The sequence below is a fragment of the Leuresthes tenuis genome, unplaced genomic scaffold (assembly GCF_036924035.1).
Source record: "Leuresthes tenuis unplaced genomic scaffold, fLeuTen1.0.hap1 SCAF_10, whole genome shotgun sequence".
In the NCBI taxonomy this organism is placed as follows: domain Eukaryota; kingdom Metazoa; phylum Chordata; class Actinopteri; order Atheriniformes; family Atherinopsidae; genus Leuresthes; species Leuresthes tenuis.
The window spans coordinates 3,092,841-3,111,196 of NW_027325364.1; positions in this window are offsets into that span (position 1 = coordinate 3,092,841).

Consider the following 18,356-nt stretch of genomic DNA (forward strand, 5'->3'; position numbering starts at 1 on the left):
CAACAACACCTCTGCCGAGGGGGTCGAGTGTCTCTCCGCCCAGTGCCGCATGAGACCCGGGTTGGAAAAGCGATAATGTGTTCAGACACGCTCTCACACCTTCCTTCTCAGTATGTATTTAAAAAAAAAACATCCTATTTTTACACCACCTGCTCAAACAACACACATATCTATCTATCTCTCACTTGGTAATAATTCTAATGATAGTAATATTAATAATAATCTCACAACATGAGCAGCGCTTAAACCGGAATTCTCAACTTTTCCTATAAGGAAGGAAAGCGCTAAAAGGACAAAGCCTCACTTAAAGGTTCTGAGTGTTGCGCAGTTCTCGCCGGGGGCCATAAAGTTGGCCCTGCTCTTGGCTTAATTGCTGTCACATGTAACCTTACCTGTCTCCCAATTAGCCCTGCGACTTGCTATTAGGAGATTCCACGAGCTTCGGGACCAGTGACCAAGGGCACCTCGGGGCTTAGGGCCTAATAATTAGAGTGTAATTCAATGCAGCCGAGGCTTATGATCAATTTGACCAGTATTTCACCCAAAAGAAGCTAATTAAAAGAGGATCAGGGTAATGTCCATCTATTAATCCTCAAATAAAGACAAAGACATGCAGCTTTTTCTTTTCTAAGTCTGAAAAAGTGGATCAAAAATCTGATTAATTCTCATTTGCCAGAACATTTTAACAACTTAAGAGCAAGGCATTAATTCACTGTGTTTGAATATTACTGAACAAAAATAGTTTAAATTATTATTTGAAAACTATGTTTTCAGTCTGTTTTTTTCCCAGGATTTTTTCCAGGGTTTTTTCCATGTGTAGTACTGTGCAAAGTCTTGAGCCACCTTTCATTTCTTCATATATATATATATATATATATATATATATATATATGGAAATTGATGCTGTAATTTGTTAGTTTGTAGAAGGACTTTGAAAGTGAATATCTGGTCTGAGCTCCTTTATTCTCCAACACAGCCTGAACCCTCTGAGACAAGCTTTCTGTCATTTCTTTAAGGAGTCTTCAGGAATAGTTCTCCAGGCTTCTTGAAGGACATCCCAAAGCTCTTCTTTGGATGTGGGCTGCCTTTTGTTCCGTTCTCTGTCAGATGATCCCACACTGCTTCAATAATGTTGAGGTCCGGGCTCTGGGGAGGATTCATCCCTCCATAAGACCTGTTGCCACTGATTTTCAGTCCACTTCTTGTGTCATTTGGCACAGCTCAGCCTTTTCTCCCTGTTTCCCTTCCTTAAGAACGGCTTCTTGACAGCCACCCTTCCATGGAGACCATTTCTGATGAGGCTTGGGCCAACAGTAGATGGATCAGCTGAAGGTCCAGATGCATCTCTCAGGTCCTGTCAGGTCACAGCTGGATTTTTTCCTCTTTCTTAAGGACATCACTTTCAGATCCTGTTCATCTGCTGTAGATAGTTTTTTAGGCCTGACACTTCTTCTTTTGTCCTCCACTTGTCCAGTTTCCTCAAATGTTTTAAGGACACACTGCACACCATGCTGAGATATGCCAAGTTTTCAGCTAATAGCTCTTTGGGAATCACCTTGTTGCTGCAGAAATCCTATTTTCTGTCTGTCAAACTGTGTTTTCTTTGCTGTTTTTCATAGATGCAGCTAAAGAAATGGGAACAAATGATGTGTCTTTGTGACAAAGTGCCTAAAGATCCAGTTTAAAATGGCTTCTTTGCTAAGTTGTCTGTTCTGTGTCGACACAACAATGGTTCATCCCTTGAGTTAGAGGTTCCTTTTTATACTTAAATGATATATAGGTCAGAGTTAAGTGGCTTTAAATGTATTTTTTTTAAAATCAGCCAATGTCCAAAGAAAAATGCTCCTTGTGACCTAGAGAACCAATAAAGTACTAAACGAATTTATAAGATTACTGCCTGTGATTATATATGCCTTATAAACACAAACATATATATAAATACATAAGTAGATATAATACTCTCAGACTAAACAAAAGGGGAAATAGACCTACGGTTTACCGAAAAATACAACTGCTATTAAATAACAATGACCAAAACCTCTTTGTTTTCAGAAAGCTTTGAACATGAGCTCATATCCATCCACAGGTTAATGTTTTTGGATGTAATGAGTTTTGATTTGCAGTTCAAATGCATGCTCAGAGTCTGTGCATGCCAGCACTTGCCACTTTTGTTTCATCCCATATCCAGGCTTACAAGAGTGCAGAAGGCCACATAGCAGAGTTAACATGTTTGAACACTGAGAAGTAAGCTCGGGACCATAAATTTTACATCTTATCTGTGACTGATAATTCACCTTGTCCAAACTACACTGTTTGATCATGGCAAACTTTGCCCTGTCATACCTAAAATCTTATAACCAACGCGCAAGACTAGTTTGTGACATCTTTTTGATGCTCAGTGATGGATGGCTGGACCAACTGTTGCAGGGGGCCCTGACACACGAGGGTGTCACGGTAAGGCCAAGGGGTGGTAAACATGACCGCAGCGGATGGCCTAGGAAATGCAAGGGCCACTGGTTTACGTGTTAATTTATGAACAACTTGACAACGCCAGTGCCGACAATGCGGTGCTCCGCTTCAGCTGATGCTAAATTTGACTCATTGAGGAAAGGAGCCATCGAGTGACCAGGTATGCAACCTGTGCGACTGAAATAGACAAAGCAAAGGGGGGCATGTTTGTTAGGAGGTCTCATGTCTGCAGCCAGCCTGTGTCCTGCATGATCTGTGAACAGATATTATCTGGAAGTTCTGTGCTCAGAAGAGGTTAAGTGCTTATGTAGTGCTTCAGAAAAGCCTGCTGACAGACAGACAAGAACAAGTTTGTAGTTTGCTTTCATGTGATTACAGCAAAAAGACACGTGGAAAACCCAGATTTTCGGTTGATTTTAGAAGATATTTTACCATAGAGTTTTCCTCAGAAACACTGGTGCTGAGCATAAGGGAACATCTCCTCTTTTAATGCATTTTTCCAGAAGATGGCTTAAAGAAATTCTATGAAAGTTTGCCTAAGTTCAACAGAACTGTTTTTGCCTCATGGACCATGTTTCCATGAATGTTTGTGTTTTGATAAATATAAAGAAATCAGGGGTGGCTCCAGACTTTTACACAGCTCAGTAATTCTCATCAAATTGGAGTGAATGAACTTTGATTTCTCTCCACTCAGCAGCGGTTTACATTGTGCAAATGCACAAGGGCGTTTGTTCGCTGCTGAGGCACAGAGCAGAGTTTTTGAAAGTCAGCGCTGTTTCCTTTGGCCGATTGGGGTTGATTAAGAGGTTAACTCTGGAGAGGCATGGCGTCTTTAAGGGAGATTTATCTGTTCCTGCTCTGACCCCTTGGGGGTAGCTTCCCTCACCCCCAGTGTCCCCAGGATTTATTTAGTTATTTGTTTATCTCTTGGAATGGGTCGCCCTTTTTTCTGCACTACATCTCGGCCTGTTTTTGCATCTCAAACCCATTTTTCATCTTGTTTCTTGTGGGATTATTTCATGGGTTCCATTTGCTGACTAAGCGTAGAGGACACGAGTGAAGGCCCCGTCGAGTCTCGTGACCTTTAACATTTGGCAGAGATACACTCCCAAAATTGGTTATTTTCACTTAACACATTTTGCTATCTGTTCAACTTTGGCCCCATTTAGAGGAATTATGGTGTTTTCCTAATTGCTTCCTGACAGTTTTAATTCAGGCGTGCTTTAATTTATTGCAGTTTATTTCCTATTTTTGTATGGATTCATTCAAATGCTTGCGTAGTTTTCATGAAAGCGGTGAGAGGTAGTTTACCATCCTGACAGATGAAGCATGAGTTTATCATTTCACACAGGAAAATATTTTTTAACAACATCATCAATACACTTCAACGATTCATTATGCGACATGACATCTTGTGTTTATTTACTTTGGTATTTAGATCAATCACTATGTCACTGTCATAGGAAAAGAGTTTCTTTCTTTCAGAGAGGACATTTCCACACTTCTTAAAGACTTTAACTTGCAACAGGAGTAGAAGATCATTTCTTCTTTAAACACATCTTGCATGTAAATTAAGAGTTAGCATTTTAACAGCAGACAACGTATCCAAAGCCACTTTCAACAAGCTGAAATCCTTAAATGAATTCTGGTGCTCACAGTCTCTGAAAACGTCCCACACGAGCACACTCTGACACCTCTTGTGTAAGCAGGTTTGTCGGTGTTAAGCGGCAGCAGACCTTTCTCTGGGGGTGAAGGGAAGGCAGAGCGGTGCGGTGGGTTGGTGGTGGGGGCTATACAGGGAATGCTATGTGGCTTGCATGACCTGACATGTCTCTGAAGCTGGAGGGGGTCTTGACCTTTGACCCAGGGCTCCAAAACTAGGAAGATGAAAAAAGGGGACAGGGTGGGAGGGTTTCGCCTCTAAACAAGGGCTTCTGTTTCGACCACTCAAGGAATGTCAGTTCCATAAAAAGATGCCAACAGAGAGAAAGGGGGACAGAGAAAGAAAGAAATAAAGACGCAAAGATCTATCTATCTATCTATCTATCTATCCATCTATCCATCTATCCATCTATCCATCTATCCATCTATCCATCTATCCATCTATCCATCTATCCATCCATCTATCTATCTATCTATCTATCTATCTATCTATCTATCTATCTATCTATCTATCTATCTATCTATCTATCTATCTATCTATCTATCTATCTATCTATCTATCTATCTATCTATCTATCTATGAATGATATGGATTCTGCCCGTGACAACCAAGTGACACAACAGACTGATTTTACACCCTTCCTCCTCCTTCACCTTCACGAAGAAACCTTTATGGCCAATTCTTACTCTCAAACTGTGGTCATGCGATCAGGCAATAAATTAACCTCTGTACCCTGGCGGAAGGCTGAGCCCTTGTGACTCTCCAGTCGAGCAGAGCTGCAGCAGTACAGCGTTGACGCTGCACTGCAGGGGTTGAGTCAGGAGATAACCTTGTTTTTCCACAATGTCTTCCTGATTGTGGACTGGAGTCTGGCTGCATGCCCAACACAACCCAGAGAAAGCCTGTTTTCTGTCCCCCCCCCCCCCCTTACAGGGAGACGCTCTGAGAGAACAACTGCTTCCTATCTCATTGGGAACTTGTGCAGATGTCATATTTGTGTTTGCTCAGGTTGGAGCAAGGAGGCTCACAGAAATTAGGCAACAAGAGCGAAAAGAGAGTGAGGGCAGGTCAACTCGGGACTCCAAAAAGACGATCTCTGAATTTCTAAATCTGGTTGCAGTTGGCTGGACGAACAGGCCTGGAAAGAAAATGTGTTTCCTTGACAAAATGCAGAATTTAGAGGGAATCTAAACATACTACTGATACAATAACTATGTTGGTGAGTTGACTAAGTCAAAGAGACAGAGTTGCATATCAAGCAAAAAGGGACAAGAATTCCTGGAATTAGCCTCTGACAATTGAGGATTTTCCTTTTCTTTTTTTTTTTTTACATTTGAATGACTGTTTGAAAAATCTAATCAGTCTCACCGGAAACAGAGTAACATGCATGTTTCTCTATATAACATTGCTGCACTACGTTGTAAGAAACTGTGAAATGAGTACGTATGCAGAGCCAATTTTCTTTCTCTTAGGAACTGTACCAAACAAATAAGTCAGTCCTAGCTGTGTAAACCTTTTCTAACACTAACCATAGCACGTTAGCTTAACCGTGTATTCCATAACCGTGTATTCCATAGCACGTTAAACTAACCGTGTATTCCATAACCGTGTCTTCCATAGCACGTTAAACTAACCGTGTCTTCCATAGCACGTTAGCTTAACCGTGTATTCCATAGCATGTTAGCTTAACCGTGTATTCCATAGCACGTTAGCTTAACCGTGTATTCCATAACCGTGTATTCCATAGCACGTTAACCTAACCGTGTCTTCCATAGCACGTTAAACTAACCGTGTCTTCCATAACACGTTAACCTAACCATGTATTCCATAGCATGTTAGCTTAACCGTGTATTCCATAGCACGTTAGCTTAACTGTGTATTCCATAACACGTTAGCTTAACCGTGTATTCCATAACACGTTAGCTTAACCGTGTATTCCATAGCCCGTTAACCTGACCGTGTATTCCATAGCACGTTAATTTAACCAGGTATTCCATAACACGTTAACCTAACCAGGTATTCCATAACACGTTAACCTAACCATGTATTCCATATCCGTGTATTTCATAGCACGTTAGACTGGATAGTGTAGTATAGACTGGATAGTCTTTAGGCAAGGCCCCTCACCCTATCTGCCTACCTGTAAGTCGCTTTGGATAAAAGTGTCTGCTAAATGCATAAAAACAAAAACAAAAACAAACAAACGTTAACCCAACCATGTATTTCAACACCAACGAAGAAATGGAAATAAGTGAAAAGATTGGAAAATGTGTGTGATGGGTCTCAAACTTGAATCTTGGATGGAAGTCCACAGACTGATGCTTTCCCCCATCTCCTCCTTTCACCTTTCAGCCACTTGTGTTCAGGTAAACAGTGTTGGAAATAAATACAGGATGTAATGAGAAGTTCTGAAGCCCGTCACACCCTGACTCCTGGTAGGTTCTGAATTCATTTGTTACCCCCAAAGCGTCAGTTTTGAAAGTGAAGGGTTTCCCTAGCTGGTACTGTAAGGGTTGCACAGGTATGGCAGTTTGGGAAATGTTGGCAAAGCTTTTCAATTGTAATGTTTCTAATTGTTCGGTTTAGTGTGTAACCATTTTGCTTAATAAACTAATTAAAGCCAACACGGTAGTGGATAACTAAAGTATCAAGGCTGAAGGCAGATGCCCTTCACTAATTTAAAGTGTAGCAGAGGGAGAGGTGTGGTGGATGTTTTCTGAGATCAGAGGACGTAGATTGAGTTGCTGTTTTTATAGCTTAGCAACAATTTAGCTGATGATGTCACAAAAAGCATCGACAGATAACACAGGGGAACTCTCTGAGTGGAAAACAGACAGAAACTTACAGCCAGCAGTTCAACATCTGGGGTGCAGAGAGGCTCTTTCTCAGTGGCATGTCCAGGATTACACCATCTGTTGTTAACAGTGCCTCCTCTTTGACTGTTACCGCTCTGTCTGCCTGTGTAATCTGAAAGCTGAGAGGTGTTAGAGTTGTTACTGCAGCCATGCCTCGGTGAAGCACATAATACTGCCGTCCCTGTATCCTCACCATGTCCTCGTCTGGGCTCCAAGCTCATCCACTTCCTCCACCTGCGATCTCACCTTTCCCATGATGCCCGAGGGAAGAAATGGCTTCAACTTTTTAAACTTCAATCTCTCCATTTTCTTCCATCGCTATATCCTTGACATCTTCTCTTCAACTCAGCTGGATTTGGGGTCTTTGGAGAGTTCAATCAGCCTCTCTCGCACGCAAACAACTTTCTCACTGTTAGACATCAAAATAAATGTAAAAAAAAGTGCCAAAAGCATCAGCAGAAATCCTTCCAGCATCACAGTAACCAGTCCACCTTAAAAAATGCTTAAAAAGTTAGAGAGGAAAAGCTCAATAGAAACGAGTAATATTCCAAAATCCCAGAAAACGAAGCTCAAAGTGATGCACAACAATATAATAACTATAATACAATATATTTGTTGTGTCAGTGGTTTAAAGATTGAATCAGTTGTCTTCTGACGTGTTTCAGAAAGCTGAATATGAAACTCTGAAGCCATGCTCCAGAAAGCCAGTGTTTGCTTTCTTTCTTCTGGACTGCTAATGATTATTTTTCTTGTCATTCTGAACTACAGAAAACATAATTACGAATGTCATATCGCATTTCCACCGACAAAAGGTCCAAAACGTTATACATTGGAACCTAATCTGCTGGACAATGTACTTTAGAAAGTAAACATTTCCCTTTTCAGCAAACGGCCGGGTTTAAAACGGCATCAAGATGATGAATTTATGTTTGTTGAAGAATTAATTTGTTAATCTGCAGAAGGGGGGGGTTGTGTGTTCCCCTTCTGCTGAAAAGTAACCTGATCACCGTGGGCTCGTGGATAAAAACTCCACAAATCATCTGTAAGGGAAAAGTGTTGCAGTCGGTAAGTTGCCGGCGCGCTCCGCTGTCGTCTGGCTGAGATACAGTTGAGACTGCCCACTCGCCAAAACATCTCGATGGTAATTTTCATGAAAGGTCAGAAGAGATAACTTGTTCCTACAGGTTCTATTTGTGGATGGTGAATCCCCATTGACTTTGCCAGCAGCTAATCAGAGGCTCGTATAGGGTTTTCAGACTAGCCTCGGACTGATTGTAACCTCTGATTGGATCTGTGCTAATCTTACAGGATGACATCCCAGTGATGGAATTTCCACAGATGATAATTACATGACCCAAGAGATCTTCAATACCCAGAATAAGCAATGCACGTGATGTCAGGATATTCTCTGTTCTCGCACTGAATCCTTCTGGCTCGTTGCTGTGCAGCACCAGCCAACGGGCAGAGTACGGTTTTTAAAATCATGTGTAAGAGTGGTAAAGTTTAAATGACCCGCAGTACAACTTATCTGTACTCAACCATCACAGGTCGAACTCGGAGCCTGTTCTCTGGCTGCTAAATGTGTGCAGGGGTGGAAAAAGGCCAAATTCCCTTCCCTGCAGTTAAAATCTCAGACGGTGGTCTTTAACGCATTCTCCTACTCCAGCTCCCTCCCTCCTGCTCTCCCAATAAAAACCTCTGACCAACAGTTGACCTTTTGCGTGGCCCCTTCTTGCTGCTCCTCTCTCCTTCGCTCCATCCATTCCTTCTCCTCTCTGCCACAGCGGCACGCGGTGGGCCAATGGGAACCAGCAGCTGTGAGGAGGGAAGGGTGGGTGTCAGGGTCAGGGGGGGTCACAGTACTGGTAAAGTCATCGCTGGGCCTCCGATGAAGGGGCATTGCTTCCCCCTTCAAAGGCTACGCGGTGACGTCCATACTCTCCTTGCACCCCTTCTCTTCTTCCACCCCCTACCTCTCACTCCCTCATGGCCCCCTTTGGCCCTGGTGTTCCTTGGCTCTCAGGGGTCAAGACAGCCGAGGGTTAATAAAGTGATACCAGGTGTTGGCCAGAGAGTAACGTTCCTCTCTCCCCTCCTTCTTTTCTCTTAACTCCCACCAGCAGCAAACTGTGGGCCCCCTATTTCACACCACTGAGTCCTGCTGGGACATCGAGCCTGAGAGTGGGAAGGGGTGGCCGTGCATGTCAAAGTAAAAACAAGCCTCAGGTAGCACGTAGGACATGCCCTTTATGTCAGTCATTTCCCACATGCGTGCACATGTACGTGCTGCACAAAGCTGCCATCAGGTGGGGGGAGGGGGACACGAGGAATCTCTGTGGCATCAAAACTCTGAGGGGCCTTTAGGACAATACAGGGTTAACCGACCCAACAAAGTGGTCGATTATGTCTCACTGGAGGAACCTTGGAAGCTAAAAAGATCCCAAATCCGACCACTGCTGTTCCTCTGGATCAGTGGACACAAAAACACACACATGGAAAGGGGGAGGGGGTCTGGTTGGCTTTAAGGCTGTGCAAAGAGTGAATGTGGAATGATGGTTTCTTCTCTTGACCAATAGAAAAGAGGAGGATGAATAGCTGTGAAGATCAAACCCGGTGAAAAGGAGTCATTGTGGCGAGAGCAAATGGCCTCTGACAACAAGCAAAGAACAAACAGAAGAAAGCTGTCAGAGTACACACTACTACACTGTTGAGATGCTGAAATTAATGAGAAACTGTCCTGGCTTGTGTTTGCAAGTGTGAAACAATGTGTATGAGAATTTGATCATGTGTGCACAAACATGTGCTCGAACATTTGCAAAAACACCAGCAGCTTGCTTCCCGTTTTCAGTCCAACCTGCTAAATGAAGGGGGTCCTAATTAACGCTAATTAACATCAACGACAACTAGGGGCCATTAGTCCAGCTAATCCCCCCGTTTACATTTTCCCTCTCGCTGGAACCCTGCTGGCCAATTCTTACGCAGTCACAAAAAGGACGCTTTGTTAACAGGCCTGGCATCAAAGATACAAGACCCCTTGAAATTAGTTGCCTCCATTAAGAGCTGAGAGCCGGTCCTGATCCAAACATTCTGCTCAAACAGCCCGAGGAATGGGGAAAGGGGAGGGGCAGAGAGGTCAATCCCCACATTTAGACTGCTCCATCCGATCCATCAATGACTTGTTTGCACTATTAAAGCAAAGCATGAGTTGGAAAGTGAAGGCTCTGATAGTAAAGGAAACAAAAGTACACTGTTCAAATGTCTTCTTTCCAGATAAAGAAGGAGCAAAAGTTTGTGAGTCGTAACATGTTTATGCTTTTGAACATGAGCAGAACTGGTGGAAATGGTGTTTGTAGAAGACTGAAGACACACAGGAGCCCATCCCTTCAATTACCTCCACTTTCGGTTTGCCTGTTTGTGGATATGAGTAAATACCACCAAATAATGTTCTCAGAAGTTTGGATTCCTGCACATTCAGCACTTTTTAAAGAACTTTTTAAACCATATTGGTTGGATTGTCCGCCATCTTGGATTTTTTCACGTTTTAACCAAAACAGTACAAGACCACCTACAGATGAGGCTACCTGAAGTTATTTTCCTGCTACTTTTGGGCTTTGAAAAGTCCTCCATCACAGAAGTAAGACGATGGGAGATGATCTGTTTCCTCAGAAAGCTTCCTAACAGAGTCAGGAAGAGCTGCTGAACTTCCATAGATGCAAAGGAAAGGAGCTTCAGAGCTTAATTTCTTACATAGGACCATTATTAATGACAAGAAAGGAGATATGTTGTCCATGCTGATTCAACTTGTATGAAACAACACTGTGAGAACTCAGATGAGCATCTTTGGAACAAATTGTAGTTTCACGATTCTTTAGGTCCATATAAATTCTCAAAGAAACAAACAATTTTATGGTGTTAGTGTGATAGTGCGATATAAAACTGTGTTTAGCTGAATGACAGGACAGGTTTTGACACTCACGCACCATTTAAAGGGGACATATTATGGGGGAAAATTGTCTTTTTGTGACTGAGTTTATCTGAAGTGACTACCATCTGAAAAACTCCAACATATAACAAACTTCTCACTTTCTTTGAGGCCACCAGGCTGAGAAATTCAGTGATTTATGGGCTCCAAGTAGATTTATTCATTTCTAAACACAGCTTTAAAAAAATGCTGCATTCACTGTACCTTGAAAGTGGGAAATAAAACTACTTTTCTCCCATTTTAATAGCAATCAGCAGTTATACAGTTAACTCAACTAATGAAAAAAATAATAATAATGCTCTATGAGGACTTTTTCCTGGGTTTTATAACCGAACCTGGAAGTTGGAGGCTGAAAATTCTGATTTCTCATTTGTCTTTGAATGCAGCATCAACAGAATAACTGCAGAACTTGAAAGTGGAAAGAATCGTTTCCTGAGCCAATCTGTGACAGAGGAATTCTGATTATTACGATTAGTTTGATCGTATATTACCCTGCAGCTTGCTGTTACATTACCTTAGCAATCCTATCCTTAGTGCGGTATTTTAACAACCTTGACCAGTTCATGACTCAGCATGAGATTCGACCTAAAAGATGGATTACTAACAACTATCCGTGGATAAACTACAGGGAAATGTAAGTATCTGAGAATTAACCTGCCAGTCAAACATTTTTCTAACAGTGTGGTCTGTGTGCTAGCGTGAGCTTTCAGACTAGTTACTGTCCCCATCATATGGTGATGATAATGTGCTTTGACGCTGCTGCTCATGGTTGAAAAAGCTACTGTTCTGAAATTGCTCAAGGTCTTCAAGGATCAGGGGTCACTGAGTTTGATTTGTGTCCATATTTTACAGTTGTATGGTCAGACAAATCTGTAGCACTGATCTCAAAGAGGGCTGAGTGGCTCACTCTGGTTTACAATGGAGCTGTTGTATTGTAGGTTAACGTCTTCCCAAACCAAGTGGCTGTTTGCTAAACAAATACAAGATGTGGGATGTTGACTTGAGTTACAGATGGCCTCACATTTGACTCTAGAATACTTTGGTATCCAGAGGAGTTCATGGTGGACTCAATGACTGCAAGGTGCCCAGGTCCTGTGGCTGCAGAACCAGCCCAGATCATCAGCCCTCCACCACCGTGCTTGACAGCTGGTATGAGGTGTTTGTGCTGATATGCTGTGTTTGGTTTCCTCCAAACGTGCTGCTGTGCATTAGGACCAAACATCTCCACTTTGCTCTGGTCTGTCCAAAGGACATTGTTCCAGAAGTCTTGAGCTTTGTTCAGATGCAGCTTTGCAAACCTAAGCTGTGCTGCCATGTTCTTTTTAGAGAGAAGAGGCTTTCTCCTGCAGCCCTTCCAAACAAGCCATCCTTGTTCAGTCTTTTTCTAACTGTGCTGTCATGACCTTTGACCTTTAACATGCTAACTGAGGCCTGTAGAGTCTGAGATGTAGCTCTGGGCTTTTTCACCTTGGGGTGAACTTGCTGGGACGTCCACTCCTGGGAAGATTGACAGCTGTCCTGAATGTTTTCCACTTGTGAATAATCTTTCTCTCTGTAGAATGATGGACTCCAGATAGTCTGGAAATGGCCTTATAACCCTTCCCAGATCATTGCTGATGTCTTTCCTCCTTGGCATCGTGTTAACACACACCTGAAAACTGACAGAAATTCTGTTTTTTACATGCTATTTTCACATGTTAACTAAGTTTTTGTTAAATAAATAAAGAGAATTTTAACTGTGTCACATTAAAAAGCTGAAAAGAGTTTGTTCATTGTCATTTCTGTAATATCCGTTTGTCTTTATAAGATTTTTGTTGTCCTTACAAGATGCAAAGAACAGTAAAATAAAGCCAGAAGGGGCGTGCAAGTAAGAAAATGTACATGTGAAGGGCTTGCTTTTATATTCAAGCCACAAGAAATGGTCTAAAAACAAGGATAACATTAAGTGTTTCAGCAATAAAACACTTAAACAGCTCCACAGAATCTAAACCTGACTTCCCCTCACACAGTCCCGATCAATAGCTCTCGTAATATAATCATCCCAAAAGAAGCGGGCTGCAGGCTGACATAAATCACTTCCTGTTTTTCACTTTCGTAAAAGTGCTCTCATTATTCCTCTTCATGTTTCCTACACGCTGGACCACTGCTGGGGTTTTTCTCAACCTTTGCCTCTTTACGCTCTGGAAAATAAATACAATAAATTCCAGCACATAGCCAGAGCTGAGGTGTTGTGTTATTTTTCGACACTTCGGGGTAAGCACAATAGAAACACAGCTGTGGTGATCAGTCTGGGCTCCCCGGGAGCCACCGGAGGCCTGGAGCACATGTTCGTTAATGATCGGTTACAAATGCCACAATGGGAGCTGCTACTTGCTGAGGTCTGTACTCCTCTGCATATCAATCCCTTTGAATGACTGCACCTTCTGCTAAATGTTTAAACCAGAGATGTGTCTCTGTGGATTGATTGCTGTTGACTCAACAGTTTAAACTCTAACAGAGGGAAGTTTTAAAGTTACTTGTTGGTAATAAAGCGACTTCAATCAGTGTTTTTTTAGCACAGTATTGCATCATCTCCATGATAAAAAAGGTCTGAAACCAATGTTTAATTCATATCGTAAAAGCAGGCACAACTCAAATCGGACTGTCTTCTCTCTTTCTGCTAATTGAAGGAGGATTAATCTTTGATCACTTGCCATGGTTTTCATCACAAAAGGCACAATACAGCATTGTCTGAGCAACCAAGATGCTGCATACTAACAAGGATGATCCATTACTCAAGAACAATATTGAAAAGGAGTACATCTCAGCATAAAAGTAGAATTCTTCTGCTTTCAGCTGTCATGAAAGGCTTTAGAGCTTCGAGATGAAGATGACTCAAAATGGATCAAAAGCATTCCAAATACAGTCTTAAAGCTGTGGACAATGTGACATATATATGTCAGGAAGTTTAGGTGTTGCCAGAAGAGGAGTTAGTCTCCAAAAAAGCAGCAAACATCAAGAGAAAGCTCCAAACGCTCTGAGCACCGAAGCTGCAACAAGATGTTTTAAATAAAGAATTGCCCAAACAAGTTCAACACATAAACATGTATGTGTGCACATGCACGTATGTACACATGCACTCACAGGCACCTATCCCTCTAGGGCGATCCGCAACCCTCCCCCAGCCCTGAAACCTGATCTGTCGGCATGCAGCGCGGAATTCTCCAATCGCCCTGACTTTTGACCTCTGCCCTTTTTGGCAGTGCACAGAAGAGAAGATGAAGTGCCCAAGCCTCTCTCTTCTCCAGCACAAAAAATCCCCTGTTCTAGCAGCCCTCCCACACATGGACGGGCACACACACATGGACACGCACACACCGATTCTCTTTTAGCGTGCCTTCAGGCCAAACACTCTCTCCCCGGTTCCTGTGAGGCACATGATCAAAATGATCCTTCATATGTAGGTAGAAGCTTCACGAGAGAGACAAAAAAAAGTCCAACCAAAGAACTTTGCTGCATTGTTCACAAAGCAGATACACAACAGCCACTGAAGCTTTGAAGACTTTAGTTTGAGTGAAGGCCAACGACACAACAGGCAGCTTTTGTTGTCGTTCTCATTGTAATCATCATCACAACTGCGTTCAGTGTCGTCATCAGCAGAGAAGAAGAGACCGAGGAGTCAGACACTGACAGAGTGTTACAACCATGTGTTTCTGTCATTTGCCCCCCCCCCCGACTCTGTTTTTATGTGGTGTCAGTGTGTGTTTTGTGTCTATGTAAATAACATTTCTGGTGCTTTTTGAGTCTCACCTGTTTCAAATCCACATCCACGTCTCCTTTAATCCGTCACAAGACTTTTTTTAATCTGTCCTCTCGCGCACATCCTCGTCTCTATAACTAATGCTCACAGCTGTGTACATTTCACAGCCTAAAGATATGTTCGAGTCAGTCAAAGGGCTTAATCTGGGTCAGAAGACTGAATACAGGGTATTTAGAGGGTCACTTTTCCTTCTGATGGTGTCCGATTCTTCTTCTGTTTTTCATTTGTTTTGAGATCACAGAGATTTCTGTTCCAGGGAACCAAAATTGAGGTGAATTAAATTTAGCTTGTAAATGCTGGAAGATTCAAAAGTTTAATTTAAAATGGGCAACATTAACCTTTTTCCCCCAGAACAGACTGGAAACCTTAGCTGCAAACCACAGATATGTAAGACCTCAGCCTTTCTGACCCTTCTGTGCCACGATGCACCAAACCTGGTGGAAAGTTTTGGAAAAGGTAGGTCAGCAGGAGGAAGCATTTGTGTTTAATCGTCTCTTATGAGCAGCTATATGAAACGCCAACGTCGACTGTCATCGGACCAACTTCTAAACTCTTGTGTTTTGACCTCAAATGTAGTTTGAAGCTTGGCAGAATGGATTTTTGTGCAATCTAATGTCACAAATTGAACATTCTTTCTCAAAGCTACTCGGCTAAAGTTAGAAAAAGACCAAAGGCTGGCCTAAAATACTCCTCTTAACCAACCAGTGTTTGAGTAAATAGTGACACTTACACTTTTTGGTTCAATAATACCGAAGAGTTTGCATTTTTTTTAGACGAATAGTAGTTATTCCAAAGAAAAGTAATTTGAAACGAGAGCTTCTGGCTATTCCAAGGAGCAGATGGAGGTAAATAGAGGGAAAGGGTTAGCCAGGGTCCTCCAAGGGCTTCTCGAGACAAAAGTGTAATAAATATTCCAAACAGCCTTTCTAACAACAAAAGCAAGCAATCAATTATATGAAAGGATATAACATTAGACATTGTGGGACATTATAATTTAAACAGACATTCATAATGCTCACGATATTCTCCTTTACAACAGGGAGTATGCCAAGCTATTCTTGAAATTGCCTGAGCTCTTACACACTATTCTTAGCCGTGCACACCAGGAAGATTGGCACAAAAGTGAACTTGTGCCACTTATGATTGTTATGCCAAGATGGAAGAAGTGTGTGGTCAGAGAATTCAGATGCTGTTTAAAGGAATTTAGATGTACTAATGCACTTATCTTAAAACCTGATGAAAAAATAAGAAACGGAGAAAGGAAAAACAAACAAATGTAAGCCGGGTTAACACTTCCAGCACACATCTGCTAAGATACGTGGAGGGGGGGGGGGGGGTTGCCTGAACTGATGATCTAAAAGGGAGAATTTACACCCCACTGCATGAACTGAAAAATCAGAACACAAACAAAGACCTGAAGGTGGTTTTTAATCTAAATCCTCTTTTCTCTTGTGGCAAAATTTAAAAAATTTAAATCATCTGGTTTATATGTCACAAAACAGATGAAATAAAAGGTTAATACGTCTAAATCAGATATAACAAAGCTGTTTATGAGCCTTTTGTGTGCCACACTGTATGCCGGGTGTGAGAGAGTTTCCCATGTGTCTGACCCTGTATCCCAAAATGCGTCTTTAAAATCCCCGGAGCACCACCTCTCTCCTCCACCATCTGACCACTGCCATTTGTGCATTGTGTGTGTCCGGCATGGCTGCTCTCGTCATTTTCCCCTTTGATTGGCCTTCACACAATGTAATCAGTGTTGCAGCTGTCTGAAAAGGCCTCTTGTGCAGTATCTGAGCAATGCCGATCACCCCGATTCGTCCACAACTTTGCTTTTAGTTCCATTCAGGCACTGTGACAAACGGCAAACTGTCTGGTGAGCATGTGTCAAGCCACTTGATTTACTGCTTTGTTTGACTGCACTGGCCCTTTCTGAATGTCGCCTCCGTCTTGTATGGTCTTACTGTATTGGTAAGAATTGCCATGGCCGTAAGCTTGAAATTTTAATGTACAGACAGACTGAAAGAATCGACCCACTGTATGCATGAGTCACTTGATGTACTTCCAAAACATAAAAGCTGACTTATTCTTTAATTTTCTGTTCTTTTGGAACGTGGATGAAATGATTGGCTTAACAGTCAATCAAAATCATTGTTGGGGCTGACTGCACAAATTCTTTGGCTCTCAAATGTCAAATAATACCACAGAAACATATCAAAAACAACCTTTTTTTCCTGTATCCAAATATGGGAAAAACCAAGAATGTCTCAGGGCAGCGCCATGTGGTTTGAGTTAAATTGTCAGAGAGTGATATGCCTTTAACTAGGTATAACTTCGTGTGCTGGACCCCTAAACTGTAGCCAATCCATTAGGACAAAGCTCTCTTGATCCTTTTCTTTAAATTCTCCACCATGGCTGATTAAATGTAGCCGATTTTCACGCCTGTGCTGTGGAAGCCACAAGGTCTGAATGGCTCCTCTCAGAGTGACCACAGCGAGCTGCCACTCCACCATTATGAGGACGAAACAACCAGCAGGCTGCCTCCAGCTGAACAGTGGGGAGGGGAATGTCTTAAAATTAGAGTTAGACCTGGTCATTTCTGCCCAGGCAGAACCAGAGTGTGGGTTACAGAGGTAACTAGTACCTATTCTCACTCAAAATGTTAAAAAAAATTACCCAAAAAGTTTATCATGACGGTAAAAACCCACTTTTCTTCTTTTTTTTAGCAATACCAGCAGTTTAGGCTGGGATGTCAAACCACAAATTCAGTGGCTCAGGATTAGGTTTTTGCACAATTACTAGATGGAGTTCCCTGAAATGTATTCTGCAGAAGAACATTCTTTATTTTGGTGATTCTGACACTTTTATGTAACACAAGGAGCACATAAAAAAATGTAATATATATATATATGTTATATATATATAAAATTGGACATACTTGCATGTGTGATTAGGTCCGTTTCCATCAAATTGTGAAGATAATTTGAAGGTTTGAAGGTAACAAGCAGAATATATTTTATAAACAGAACTTTAAAGACAAAGAATGTCAATAAAATGAATGAAAAAACTAAATTGCTGGACCACAAAAATCTGCAGCAATTCCTTTCATGTGTGCATGTTGCTCTTATTCTTTCATACAAGCAAAGTTCAACCACATTTATTTTCTCGAAGCAGAGTGCAGTCGATCGTTCATGTGACCGGTCATGTGACTTTTCTGTGTCAGATATTATTTGCATCAGGTGTGTCATTAACAGAGGTTCACATTTCGGCACCATGGAATAACACAGATGTATGAAAAAACTGGACACTTGGTCATTAACGGTACTTCTAAGATAAAATAATAAGGTATTATATATATATACCAAGTTTGTATGACATCTGTAATCTTATTTTTTGTTTCAGGGGTGTGCAGATAGAGTAAATGTTCCCCTCTTCACCAAAGATATATATTAGCCGATTGATTGTTATCAAATAACCAGGTTATACAGAATTTAATGGAAAATACTATTGATTAGATATATGAGATCTGGCCAAAGTATCTGATTTAATTACAAAATAGCAGTCAGTTTGATATTCAATTCCTTATCT